Here is a 14,379-nt window from a genome sequence, read left to right on the forward strand (position 1 = left end):
CTTTGCTTCATCACCGATACTCTATACGTTTTCTCTGTTTTTACCGGTATGTGCCTTCTTCATCCTGAGCAAATATCGACAACGCCCTCTGTGTTCAAAGTTTATCACTTTTTATCAGTTCATCGACGTTGAAGTTGTCAAATTTGACAGTGATGACGTGGCATGAAAGAATTGGTCTCAACGCGGAATTCCATCTACGTTGAACTTCCAAACGTGGTGCAGCGACGTGGTAGTTAAAGACTGGTTTAGACTGCAGGGAAATGTATGCGGATAGCACAGATAATTTTCCCTTGGTACAGACTTTCGATTTCAATGTAACAAGAATGTAGGTTCGAGAGATTAATAGCTGTGCCGTTATATGATGCACATTGAATACTCAAGACATAAACGATCGTCAGATATATATTTGTGGGTGTACCGCCTCGATGGTAGGAGCTAAAACACATATTTCAGTATTTCATTTGCGCCAACTCACAGTATAAACCTGTTATTGGTTTGTGTGTAACTTGTAAATCAGCACCTGAAGCAGGTAACTACAGTCAGCGGTCCATGCCGGTAAAATAATGTGGATACAAGTGATTTGTACTGTATTTGTTATACAAGACTGCAATCACCAGCCTGAGTTGGCCTATTATGCCTACTGACTTTTGAATGTCTGTTGTCAGAAATGTCAATTTTCTTACAATTATGATATTATGATTATGAAATGTATAGATCTGTTATAGTAAATATGGTTTTGATTTACACGACAGCATCAAACGTCATAGTTTATAATTCCACGGATGTGCGTCACGTCAACCGTGCCATACCGGGCATGCGCTTGACAAGTGATCGCCCTGGCGTATCAGAAGCATGGATGTAGTCAGAAGTAACAGCGTTTCTTGCTGACTGTGCTGAAACGTTAGGTATCAGTAATAAAGTTAGGACCTGGGCAGAATTAACATGAACAGGGAAGGTCTGGGACAAACAGGGACGGTTAATTTTTTTCATACCACAGTTCGGGAAGGAATATAAAATGAAAATAATAGGAAAATAATGAAAAAGACATATTGTAGTGAAAGTCTTGAATCAGTCTGAATCAGACCTAAACAAGGTACAGAGGGTAACACTGCTTGCTCTGCCGTAAACATCACAATTTCCATCATCTTCAGCAGCATCATCACTGCTGGAAGTTACCACTGTCATTAACGTCCTATCATCATCACAATCCTCCTCCCCTCTCCTCTTGCCCTCCTCTTGTTTCTCCTTCCTCTTCACTCTTTATCCCCTCCTCCTACTCCTCCTCGCCACCACCACCTCCATCAGTCATGTAACACTAAAGTTGATCGCTAGATGTAAAATATATATATTCCTTCAATAGTTTTCTTGGTTTAAAGGGAGAACCACATTTTGTAATGTTTATGTTATTTAGTATTTCAGTTATCATAAGTTCTTTCTCACTCCTTATACAATATTGCAGTACCTAAATGTTGGTTTGTCAATTCGTCATAAGCTTATACTTTTAGTCAGCTACTCTTCAATTGACACGTTGCAATTGATGTAAATTGCTTTGTCGACAATGTGCAGACTGTTTACAAGGAAAATAATCGGCAAATTGGTATTCCTACGGGAGAGTGGAAATAAGACTACCGGGCGTCCCTTATATAAATGCAAATTATTTGGTAGAGAAGGGGAGACTTCAGCATTTCTTGCAAAAGCAATCAGGGGAGGGTCAGTATTTTTCATCCAATAGCCCTATTAAAGGGACAAAGTCAGCCATTTTTCACGAATTTAGTTTGATACGAGACATTATTTAGGCCTATATTGTTTGACATGTTGACAAATACTGAATGGGTGACCATGCATATATTCAACCCCGATTTTAGACACAATACATGAAACCAGCCGACTTTGTCCCTTTAATTATCTTCAGATCCTTATTTATTAGAGCCTGTTCCGTGTAAACTCAGTTAGCGCCTTATCGATGTTATTCTATGAGTTCAACCCAACCATCACAACCGATATTTAGGCTATTATCAATTTTTTTAACGTCATAAATATTGCATCCTTGTACGTTATGGACTATATGGAGAAATACGTGAGGTATAATTATATTCGGTTCTCTGTCGTCTGTGTTTTACATGAAAGTAATATTTGTGCCATATTTGGTAAAACGTTGGGTTTGCAAAAGGTGTGGATCGTAAGCTTGTCATCCATTGGCTTATAAAAGCGATCAGAGTGTTCGTCACCTCGTACCTTTGTCAGGCCGCCTATGTACACTGATGTTGATTTAGGAAAATGGAAATGGAATTGTCCAGTGAAGGTGCATCAGTCCCAGGATATGTGTAATGCAACTCAGGGGAATTTCACCTTTAGCACTTACAAAAGTAACGGTATGCTTGTGAATGATTTAAAAACGTCTGTATATGGAATGCTGTTACTTGACAATAAGTACACCGACGCTACGAAACGACCAAACAAAAATCCCGGTCCGCCGGCCCGGATTGGACGACTTATAATGGTTTCGCCCATCTATAATTAGTATAGTATACAGTCTGGAGAATATGGCGGCTAAATCTACGATGCGATTCTTAGGTGTGTGTACATAGGACTCTTTTCACTTACAATAAGGTAACTGGACGATTTTAACATATGTTATTTACTTCAGAGGGCGTTCTGTGAATGTAGTGGCCAATACATTCGGAAACCAAGGGCGTGCTTGTCGATAAAGTTGAAGGTGAATGATTGGACGCCGGCCGGTTTTTTGGACATGAGTTGATGACGTTGCTGGTCATCCGATGCACTGATAGTACCAACATATTGAAGTCCCAAATACTTCTCTATAAAATACGACGATTTAGTCACAGGTGGGTTAACTATCACAGTATCTATGGAAGACATGATCATACGTTTGAAGTATCTGAGTATCGATCACTGTGTTTCGTAATTGCATTGACCGAAGTGTCAAAATGGGGTGTCAACCGGTATTGGAACATCCAATACAATCAAACCCTTTCAGTTGTACACGTTGCTTTGTTGTTGTTTCGAAGATCGACCGCCGTATTTCCTGTTACACGCCGGAGATATGACAGTAAAATCGTGCATTTACGCACGCACCCCCGTTAACATTTTCATGACCTCAACATGTATTTATTATCCTAGCGTCACAATATCACAATCATGATGTTAATCTCGTATTTTACAAAGGATATGTGTTTGAGGGAAATTCAGAGATATTTCAAAATGCGAGTGGTCGTTCAGAATTTTGGCGGGGTCGGATTAGAGACAGCCCCTGCCTCCGAAGCCATGCCTCGTTGCACAATGTACGTAGTAACCAATAAATAGGTGAAGACACCGACATACGTTGTGGTAAGAATGCTGTGCATATTACATAAATTTGCCCCCTGGCCGAATATTATCTGCCTTAGGGAACGGAAAGATATTTTATTGGATTGAACTGGTAAAATGTTTCTCCCAGGCCCTATGCCTACGGGATCCTGAGACGAAGTACTAGTTGAAGTAAGCTTTAGTACAACTACAACTGTCGTACGCACGATTGACCACGGGAATTCTTGGTTAGTATAAAAAAAATGGATGTGTGACTACGACAGACTTGACATGTGGGTATTTTACCAGACAGTTTACAATCTAAACTGTCAACTTGCTAACCTACTGCTGTTTATTATGTTGTCACACGGTTGGCACGAAGGTTGTCATTTCGAGTGTGGTAGTGGAAAGACAACCGAAGGTGACCTTTTGAAGGTGACAACCTGACATGACAGAGTGCAAGCTGAAACCATGCAGGCAATTGAAACTCAAGAGTATTGACACTGTGGGAGTACATCTGCTCAATTTTGGTATTAAAACCGACACCGTGACCTCTGCTCTTGTTGTTTGTGTTTCCCAGATAGTCATAACTTTGCCACATCTCACCATAGTTCAAATTTGAATAGAACAGCAGCTTGCTCCAATTCCATGTAGCTTGTCTGTGTGAAGTATTTCTTAAAACGATGTCATCACTAGGGCTGAAGGATGTTTAATGACATGTCACCAGGAATGCGTTTTGTCGAATGGACAGGAGACATCTGGTGAGGCTTTTTCGCTCTGCGAACTATTGAACATGTTGCCAAGGTTACCAGTCCTGTGAAACCAACAGCTGGAAATACTTCTTCCGAATTTGGAGAAAGTTTCGTTTTTCAGTGAAACATTCAGAAGTGAGCAAATTAAATAACAATATTTGAAAATGGTATTACATATTTAAAGGTTTACAGAAATGATGCATTTTAGATTATATTATAAATGCTGAAAAGGTCAACATTTACTTTTTCACTTCATGAATTCATCTCGAGAGGAAGTGGAAAAAGTAGCGGATATCAGTGAATACAGTTTACATGGAATCTAAGATTTCTCAAAGCTAAAGTCAGTTATCAAGTTACAGACAGAAATGTTATCGTCATCTCAATATTATCATAATTGGATCGCAGATTAATGGTACTCTTAATAGCATTGATGGCGATTTTGGATTTGTTACTAAATATAGCTGCACGCACGCGACTTTCGGACAAATAAGCTGAAATTCGGACAAAGTTTGTCGTTGTATGCGTGGCTGCTGTTGCAGCTAGTAGTCTCAGTCATCAATTCATACGAAATAAGTGTGATGCTAAATAGCCATTCTAACACTCGCAGGTTTTATTTTCGTCATTTATGCAGAAAATGCGGACAAATGTTTATTATGCATATTAATGAGAGAGAACAGTGACGTCATTGAGATCAGCGCTATTGGTACAAAGTTACAGAATACATGATGTTTATCATGAGTGTGTGTTATAGCATAGGCATCAAACCTGCCATGAAAATCAAATGCCATTGTATATAGCAAGGGTTTCCTTTTATGTCCATTGTGAGTGTCAATTGATAAGTTGCCCCGGTGTGATTAACCTTTTGAAAGTTTTAAAAATTTTTTGTTTGGTAAGAGGCATGTCATGAAATGGTTTTGCTTGAATACATGGTTTTATGTACCTTTTGTGAAAGGTGACCATTGCCCTACTGCTGCAGGCAAATACCAACCCATTAAACCCATGTATTCAGACAATTCATAATAACTTCATTCAAACATTTGAGTCAAACTAAATAATAATAATATATAATTTGTAAAAATACATTGATCATTGTGATGCATATTCATGATAAATGGATGTAGTCACAAATCAAACAAAAAATTTAATAATATAACTGAATTTTGAGATAAACACCATTCTGTAATTAGGCTTGAGCGATTACATTCTTTGTTTCACGTCCCCAAGTGTGCAGGCTTTTGGATGTTTCATGAAAAACCCCAGTGTGTTTGAGCATAGGTGCACTTTTTTAGGGCCTATGATTTGAGTAGGATTTTACCGCATAGTTTTTCTTCCTAAAAATTATTGTTTACAAATTTTGTAAAAGTAGTTAAAATGCCTGTTTGCTTACAGAATGTTAGGTTGTAGTATAAATCATTGAGGTGAAAAAGAAGTTCCTGCACTCATATAACATGGAAACAATCAAGTAAATATCAAAGTTGCATTTGTAAAATTTCTGTGTTTTTGAACCATTTACCCACTTACCTTTTAAAATTTTGAGTGGACATGAAAGAAAGAGGTTCACTTTGAGCACCAGAGTCAATTTTTGCCGCCTGTATAAAATGTACCCAGTCAATTTTTTTCAGATTTTTGCCAAAATTTTGATAAGAAACTGTAGCCAATGAAATGTGATGGACATTCGGTCCAAAATTATCACAAAATTTACAGAAAAATTAATACAAATTTGTAAAATGCTGCACTAAAATTTTGGATGGAAAAAATTACAGCACTCAAAGGGTTAATTACTGCGTGACTGCACTCAGGGTATTACATGTGAAATAAATGTGGTAATAGTCACTGCCATTTTCAATCGTGGTCAAGTCTCAAAGCATATGGAGAGTTGTTGTTCTGCTTTGAATGTATCCTTACGCTGGTATGGTCTTGAAGCAGTGATTTGGGTGCCTTGACTACTGGTCATCCTCTTACAGGAAAAAATACACACATTTTAACAAAGTAAAGCCAAAAAGGAGTCGTCAGCATTATTTAGTTTTATTTGCTACCTGCAAATGTAGTTCTGTGCCATGTGCCACAGTCATCATCTGACTGAAAGTGACCTTGAACTATCATGAACATTATGACTTTGGGATTTAAAAATGATCAAAGTGCATGGTTTACAAAGGAAACATGGTTTATTATAAAAAATTATGTATAAAAAGTCGATAAACTGGACAACAGTGATGTGAATGTATCAACGGTGATGAATATTGTTCTGTTTTCTTATGAATTTACCCCTATCATTATACATAATGTTGTGATTTGCAACAAACCCAAAAATTTGGAGTAAAAAACTATGTACGAATAGCATATAATAAAAACATTACAGCCCAAACAATGGCTATGTACCCTAGAGGCACGAGACCATTGCCCTCATTACGTTGGGCAAATGATCACCCTGGTCCAACCCTCAGGCGCATAGTCCCTTGTTTGCACTATAATATACTGTGTATTGCAGCGTTGTCAAATTGAAAGAATTTTCCAGTTTCAGTCTACTAGTTGCTAACAACAAATGATTGTCAAAATTACTGTGAGATCTCAACAAAGCTAGAAAAGTCTGCAACTTGTACACTCAACTTCCATTAGTACATTTGTAGACTACAGAATTCCACACAGAATATGCTCTGTGTGATGAGTTTCCTGTATGTTGTTCATATAGCCCCCTGGAGTACTTCTGATACAGATAAAACTCTCTGTTAACTGTAACAAATTCTATAAATTGTACATAATCCAGCTGCATGTGCCATATCTGTTCAAAATGCTGAAAATACCCGCAGAGTCAGTATGCAATGTTGTATTGGAATATTCCTGATGCTTCCAACATACAAATATACCTCACTCTGACTTAATATGATTCTTCATTTAAAAATGGACATTATTCAAATCCGTTGGGTCTTGTATCACGTAGCTCTTCTCATATCTTTCACAAATGTATTTGTTGGCCGATTATTCTATGTATCTCACAATATGTCTGACAGTCATGTGAAATAAGTTTTATATTTTATGGACAATTTCTGATTACCATGGTCCATGCTCAAAGATAAACTGTTTTATTCTTTAACCCTTTCACCAACTTCATCCAGTAATAACAGCATTTTGAATCCCTGTACATTTGTAGCATATGTGGAATTGTTCACTTTTTAGGATTTAGTTGTCCATTAAACTTTGTTGATAGAAGATAACGTGTTTTTTGCAAAAGACTTTCTCAGAACCCCTATCCATAGAGTGAAGCCTAATAACATATTTAATTATATAATGGTCATTTCGTAGACATAATTCTATTGTACAGTGATTGTAGGTTGGCTTTTGATGTAAATGACATATTTGCTATATTGTGCCAACGTGGCTAGCAAAGTCAGCACCAGACATATTGGTGTCCTTGTTGACAGACAGAATGTAGTGGGTCAGCAACACTTTCAAATACATGCCACATGTACTAGCCTATGATTTATTCCTAAACTGAAAGTTTATTTATTGTGTATGTTTCAGTGGTACTCACAGAGTACAGCTCTGAGATAAATGATGAAAGTAAAGAAGTTGTGGATCGTCATCCCACTGACAGTACAATGCACCATATTTCTATGGTTACTGCACTGTATCTATACAATAATTTCTCCTCACATACATTACCATAGTTGTTCATTTCTAGGATAGCTTAAAATTATCAGGATAGTTCAAATTTCTTGAAGAAGGCCCAGATTGTTCAACAGAATCAAAGATGGGTATTGAAGATGTTGAGGGAAAACATAAGGAGTAAGACTCGACATTTTTATCCTGAATTAAATTTTTGATGCTTTCTGTATCTTTGAAAGAGCTATTGAAAGGATGCAGGTGGTCTGAGTCCCTGAATAGCCTTCACAGACAAGTTTGCTCTGTTTCTCAGTAGTGTTTTTTACATCACGATGTCAAATTTTGTTTGGAATTGTCTTTGCGTTCTTTGATTCAGGATTGCTGTGTCAATATTTCCTCTGAGTTGTTCTGTTTATTGGTCAAGTGATTTGCTTTTACTTGTAAGTCCTTCGGTGTTGTGTGCTTTTCCTCTTTGTCGATAACTGTCCAAGGCCTGGTAAATGTCTCGCTGAGTGGAGGTAAAGCTTGTGACTCTCATAGGGCAGTTATTGGTCGCAGGTTTGGGAAATACAGCTGTACTCGCACTACATAGGACACTATTACCAAAAATTCTGACCAATTTTGTCAGTGTTGTAAGCGTTACTGCAGTACATCAGTACATGTAAGGTACTGTATGTCTTTTCTAGTACTCATCGTAACATTTGCAGTTTCTATTAAGTTGAATTTTTCATGCAGGCATATGTAATTTTCAACTCTTTATGTTTTAGCTGAATTTTCTGACAGATTTGTCTTGTGCAAAATGACAGTATGATGTCATTTACCAACACGACAGCCCTATGGACATTATAATGTTTGTCATGCCAGTATTGACATCACCATCATTTATAACATGCAAACCATGGTTTAGGTCAACTCCATGTCAACAAATAAGATTAACAAGATGTCTCATGGTCAGATTGTTCACATTGATGGAAAACCAGGGCCACAAGATCTCAGTAGTTACATGTAGCAGGATATACAAGGGCAGCTATGGTGAGCTACGTACCACACCACTGCTGTCCATCAAGTTTACCAGGTCTTAGCAGTCAGTTTGAAGAAAATGAAAATGCAAATTCTTTGTATGCATTTTGCATTCAGTACAATCATGGTATCTTGGTTACCAATATTTGTAGGTGTGACCATCCGTGGTACTTGGTGTTACGGATGTGCATGTAACTGGTACTCATTTGTACAGGTATATGTTATTTGAACTTCCTTCCATGGTTATTATAGTTGCTAAATCCTAGTCCAGTTGAACTTTTTTATGGATCATCCATAACTGTTACCCTGAAACACCCGAAACTTTGACAAAGTCAGAATCACAATAGGTGAGTGACAGTTTAATGTTGATATTGAAAAAAAATATACAAATACCAACACTAGCTAGACCACTGTAGAAATTGGATGGACTATCAAACCTAGACTGGCCCCCATCATTTGGCTTTTCTTGGCAGCAGTTACTGGCTGGCCAAGCAACACATTCACCCTACAATCCATGCAACAGCCTACCACTAACGCGACAGTCTGCTGAAGTTTATTCCTACAATTTATTTGGTTTTGATATTTATATGCCCACAGACTTGGAGCAAGTCTATATTAAACCCTGTGAAAGAAATTTACAGAGAATAAAAATGAGTTTCATCGTCTTTAGATATTGGGCATACAGTAATGGTGAGAAATCTTTAATAATTGTGTTTGAATTGCAGATTTAGTGGAAATGCGCCTTTATGTATTGTCTGACTTTTTAAAGTCGTTCAAATATAATGTGTCGGTCACTTCCCTGTTGAATTACTGTAAAAAACATGTTAATTTCACATTTGTTGAAATATCTAGGATAAATTAGACTAGTGTTTGTCAAAGTTTTACATGAACTTATTATTTGACTAATTTGATCTGTAACACTTATTTGTAATCTGATGTTGTTACAAGAGTAGCATATTTATGAAATTTATGAAAGTAATCTTATTTTCAAAAATATCACATTCCAACTTGATACAAACTGATTCTTTTATCAATATTTGATAATTCTGTGTGAAACACCCATCAACATACATGTGTGAAAGAAAACTATGAGCGGCATGCAAATACATTTTACATAATTTGACAAGTGTTAGAGCTAATTTGTAAGGCTGTTAATAATAATAACGTGAGAAAATCTTGGAATTTTTTTTGAATCATGAACTTTGTAACTTTGTGAAAGAGTCAATCCGGAGGCAGGGCAGTGAGTACATGTATAAATTTTTACAATCAAAACATGATCTGCCCCTAGTGTAAAGCTTGGTGGGAAGCCAGCAATACCGGGTGACTGAAGTTGTTAACAGCATGTACATATACAGTATTAAGTCAAGCAATGGATTAGACATTCACAAAAGTACGTCCACTGCCCTGAGATACAGTGAGTTCATTTCTTCAAACAAGATATTAGGTGAACAGAATGAATAACTGGTATGTATATCTTCCATCAGTCTTGACAGTCTGGGAACTTCTCTGGTATTAACGTAGACAGTAGCTGCTTCCAATAGCACTAAAATGTTCAATGTTATATTTAGGTTCAGTGTACCATGTTCCTGTTTGTTAGTGCAATTCATGGCTAGAAATGGAATATTTTGTTTAGAAAACAGAAAAGCTCCCAGGCTGTGTGAGTTTCTGGTATCAATACTAAAGGTCAGTCATGAGTGATTTGAGATATTTTTACCATTTGTCCAAAATTACAAAGAAATTTTCCAGGCTTTCTGTAGAAACTAACAACAGTGTTATTAGGGCAATTTGTCAAAACACTCTGTGGTCAGCTTGTCAAAACAGTCTGTATGTCTGTAATGTCCAATGTCCAATGTTTTTGATAACAAGTGAATATTTTTTAGTTTGGATTACTCTGTAGAATTGATTTGTAGAGACTGGCACATTGCGTTTTATACATATGCCTTCTGTTAGCAATTCTGATGTTTCAATATACCCTAGGAAGAAGGAAAAAAATAAAAAAGAACAAAGCGATGAACACATCAAAACCTACAGCTACAGTGACGTCAACACAGGATTTGAATTTCTTCAATTTGTTGTTGGCATTGGTCATGTACTATGATACATAATTCCCAGGTGGGATTGTAAACATTTGCGGTTTGCTATCAGTTTACAAGGTTACAATGTCGCTAACAGAATTGATAAACTTATTTGTGCAATGCAGTAGCTGAAAATTTGAACAAATAACACACAACTTTTCACTTGCTGTCTGTTTTTATTATGACAGACTTACATAAACCAGATTGCAGTAAGTTGCTCCATCACAACATGGCAAATGAAGAATTCTATTGTATTCTTGGCTGAAATGGTTCATTTTGAAGGCTCTGTATATTTTGTCTGCTATGGCTTGTCTACAAGCAATAATGTAGTAAATTTGGTGAAATAATTGTATTTCAAGACATTGATACTACCCGTACTATGTTGTTGTTGATAAACATGCATTCTCAATTTCATATTTATTAAGTAAAAATGTTTTAAGGTACAATGTACTGCAGGGAAAGGTATTTGAACTCATAAATTTTTGCATTTTTCTGGCAGCTTGTCGGGGGGTCATTTTTAAAGCTCTTTGAGTTAGAAATTTTTCACCATCTTGGTTTTTTGAAAATAAAAAATTTTATTTTTTGTCATAGAGTTAACACAGGGATGGTGGCCATTTGGGATTTCAAGTATCAGTTAATTTTAGATATTTGTTTCTCTAGTACCAAAGTTCGCATGGTGATCCCTGATTTTTATTTGTATTTGGTAAGGGTATGATTGAAAGTTACATTGAGGAAATTTTAGCAAAAGTTTAAGTTTCACTTTCCAGGTGCATACTAACTTATTAAGAAGCATGGTAAAAATTAGAGGTAATGTGACTCAACTGGACACCCCTTACCTCAACTGTTACTGGTATGTGATAATGTGACTCAACTGGACACCCCTTACCTCAACTGTTACTGGTATGTGATAATGTGACTCAACTGGACACCCCTTACCTCAACTGTTACTGGTATGTGATAATGTGACTCAACTGGACACCCTTACCTCAACTGTTACTGGTATGTGATAATGTGACTCAACTGGACACCCCTTACCTCAACTGTTACTGGTATGTGATAATGTGAAGGGTCATCAGGAAGGAATTTTGTTCTGAACAATAACATAATACCAAAATCTGACCAATTGTGATATTTCACAGACTGTAAATGTCAGAGTCTTATGATATTTCTGTGTTTTACGAGAATGATACAGACACCATCTTGTACAGGTCTGTATCTTTCTATGCAATGACTTTTTAGAATGATTTTGTTTACGACAATAAAAGATTCCATTCTGATAAAAGGCACGAAGTGAATTGACATTTAGTTTTGAAAGTGTTTTGTCATCATTTGAAATACCTCCACACACGCCTTCCGTTGTGTTCTTTTGTCAGTTTGAACACACGCTGAGTACGAAAATTGCAATGATGTCATTCGCATACACTATTCTGTGGTAGCTTTTGTGAACAGTTCAAAATAGGCGTGATAGAATACAGGCACTGAGCACAATTCCTGATACTGTGTACTTGCAGTTCTGTAGTTTTGGTTCTTTTAAATACACTGGAAGAACAAAGTGAATGTGTGAAAAACAGAACCTCTTTTTCAATATTGCTTTGCCAAATTTTATATAAGCATTAGACTTGCTCCGCAGTTGTTTATAGTTAAGTTAATAGGTACATAGCGGACAGCCCCTGTTACATACATGTACTGGTAGAATAAATATTTGTATGTCACAGAAACTATCCGCCATGTACCTATAAACCACAAGCAACTGTGACTCTCCCAAGTCTATTGACAATATAACTGATTGAATTGAAGGTATAAACTTTAGCAGTCTTTGTTGAGTTGATACTGGGGATAGTACAGTACAACAGTATCATTGTTTGTCTCCATTACAACATCTCAGTTTTGGTATGATAACGCAAAACTCACCTGTTATCAAACCAAAACAGTGGAAAGGTTGTAGACACTATCATTGTGTAATAGCAGAGTGGCCACCAAACCTACTGTAGTGTACATTTTAAAGTCCCACATGCGGCTAATGATCAAAAGCTCAAAGTACCTGGTGAAAGAAATTAAATGATTCATGCGAAGAAGGAACTGGAAAAACTGATAAGTTTGTGATCTTAATTTATGTTTGACTAACACAAACCAACTGGTCCATACAGTACATATATGCAATTTTTCAAAAAGTGTTTTTCTTTTTGCTTGAAATAAAGTGCCTTGCACATCCAAACAGGTCTCCATGGAAAGTACATTTAGAAACAGTGTGCTGTAGTCATGACATCTAGTGAATTGATTAAATAACCACTTTTAAAGTGGTGAGACTTCAAGGCCACTCCGAGTACAGTATGGCACATGTACCATTTCATATATCGTATTTTTCCAAAGGAAGGAAAATAGATGTCACGGTCATTCTCAATATCTTTCATTTCATGATCATATTCATTTGAAAGTGAACTTTTGTGTCAGTATGTCTTTATATAAAGAAATACATGTACAGAGTAATTAATACCTGAATAGATTTGTCACAGCACGCAACCATTCAATAATTTGAACTGTATAGCTCTCTGACAAGTTACATGTATGAAATCCGTATAAAATGAGGAGTAAGGGTTATTTCTTTGACGAGTCATCCTCACTTCAACATTTAATAAGTTCTATACTGACTGATAGTGCAGGCTAATTGTTTACTCAAAGTACAACTAATGAGAAATCCTAGACTACCTAATTAATTGTTATTTGGGAAAGATTTCAGTATGTGGTGTGATTGGACAAAGGTACTGATGAACTAGAGAATTTGAGAGGTTCAGACTAGCTTGTGATATTTATGAACCAAATGTTGTCTAGCTTTCCAAATATCGGATTTCATATCCTCAATTGAAATATTAAATGACAGTAAATGTAGCGTGGCGGGCTATAAATATCAAACACAGCGCAGGCTAGAAGATGAAATACAAGCAAATGTCAAAGGTCAAGCTGACATTCTTGGCTTGAGTTGTTTCCAATTACAAGTGGATAAGCAGTTAACATGCTGTGGTTTGGTATGTCATAAATTTTCACCCTCCCATTCCCAGGTCATTAACCCCCCAACCCCCCCCCCCCCCCTCCCTGGATAAAAATGATGTTGATTTATAACTGCTGTAGATGGAGGTCGAAGGTCAATGAGTATATTGACAACTGCTGTATGTGCTCCTGGTGTTGACAATCCCATGACACACATGCTCTGTAAGAGTGCTTCATTTGTGCATAACACTTCTTCAAGCCTTTTCAAATGTAATTGTACTTCTGGATCCTAACCTAAGGTACAATTGTTTACATATTTCTACCATGTACAGCAGCTTTTCATGCTTTGTAAGTGGAGTTCAGCTTTCAGGAATAACATGTATGCAAGTGTCAAAAGTGATGTTTGTGTATGTCACATGAGGTGTATGCCTAGGCCATACTCCAGGAGTGCTGATTGAAAGCAGATTATATTGGCATTTGTATATGTCAGCTTACTTTAGTCCAGAACCTAAAACTGTGATGCATTGGTACACAGTCCCTCCAGCATCAGCATGACTATGATTGGTTTTATGATCTGACTGTACTGTACCGTATTGTGCTGTGCTGTACTGTACTCTACTGTGCTCTGCTGCTGTAATGTT

General features: G+C 36.9%; 1 protein-coding gene across 6 annotated transcripts in view; it reads left to right on the plus strand.

Annotated features, from left to right (window-relative positions):
• The first annotated feature begins 2,493 nt into the window (after positions 1–2,493).
• LOC139139883 (polypeptide N-acetylgalactosaminyltransferase 11-like) overlaps positions 2,494–14,379 on the plus strand; it is a 39,981-nt gene continuing 28,095 nt past the window's right edge. For 2 of the 6 annotated variants that reach the window (XR_011553892.1, XM_070708833.1), the window contains exon 1: positions 2,494–2,610. The gene's annotated coding sequence lies outside the window, so the exon portion shown is untranslated. Of the gene's footprint in view, positions 2,847–10,121; positions 10,143–11,780; positions 11,803–13,895; positions 14,038–14,379 lie in introns of those variants that run through there. The other 4 variants (XM_070708834.1, XM_070708838.1, XM_070708837.1 and 1 more) reach the window with 4 other exon arrangements.

The sequence above is a fragment of the Ptychodera flava genome, chromosome 9, assembly GCF_041260155.1.
Source record: "Ptychodera flava strain L36383 chromosome 9, AS_Pfla_20210202, whole genome shotgun sequence".
In the NCBI taxonomy this organism is placed as follows: domain Eukaryota; kingdom Metazoa; phylum Hemichordata; class Enteropneusta; family Ptychoderidae; genus Ptychodera; species Ptychodera flava.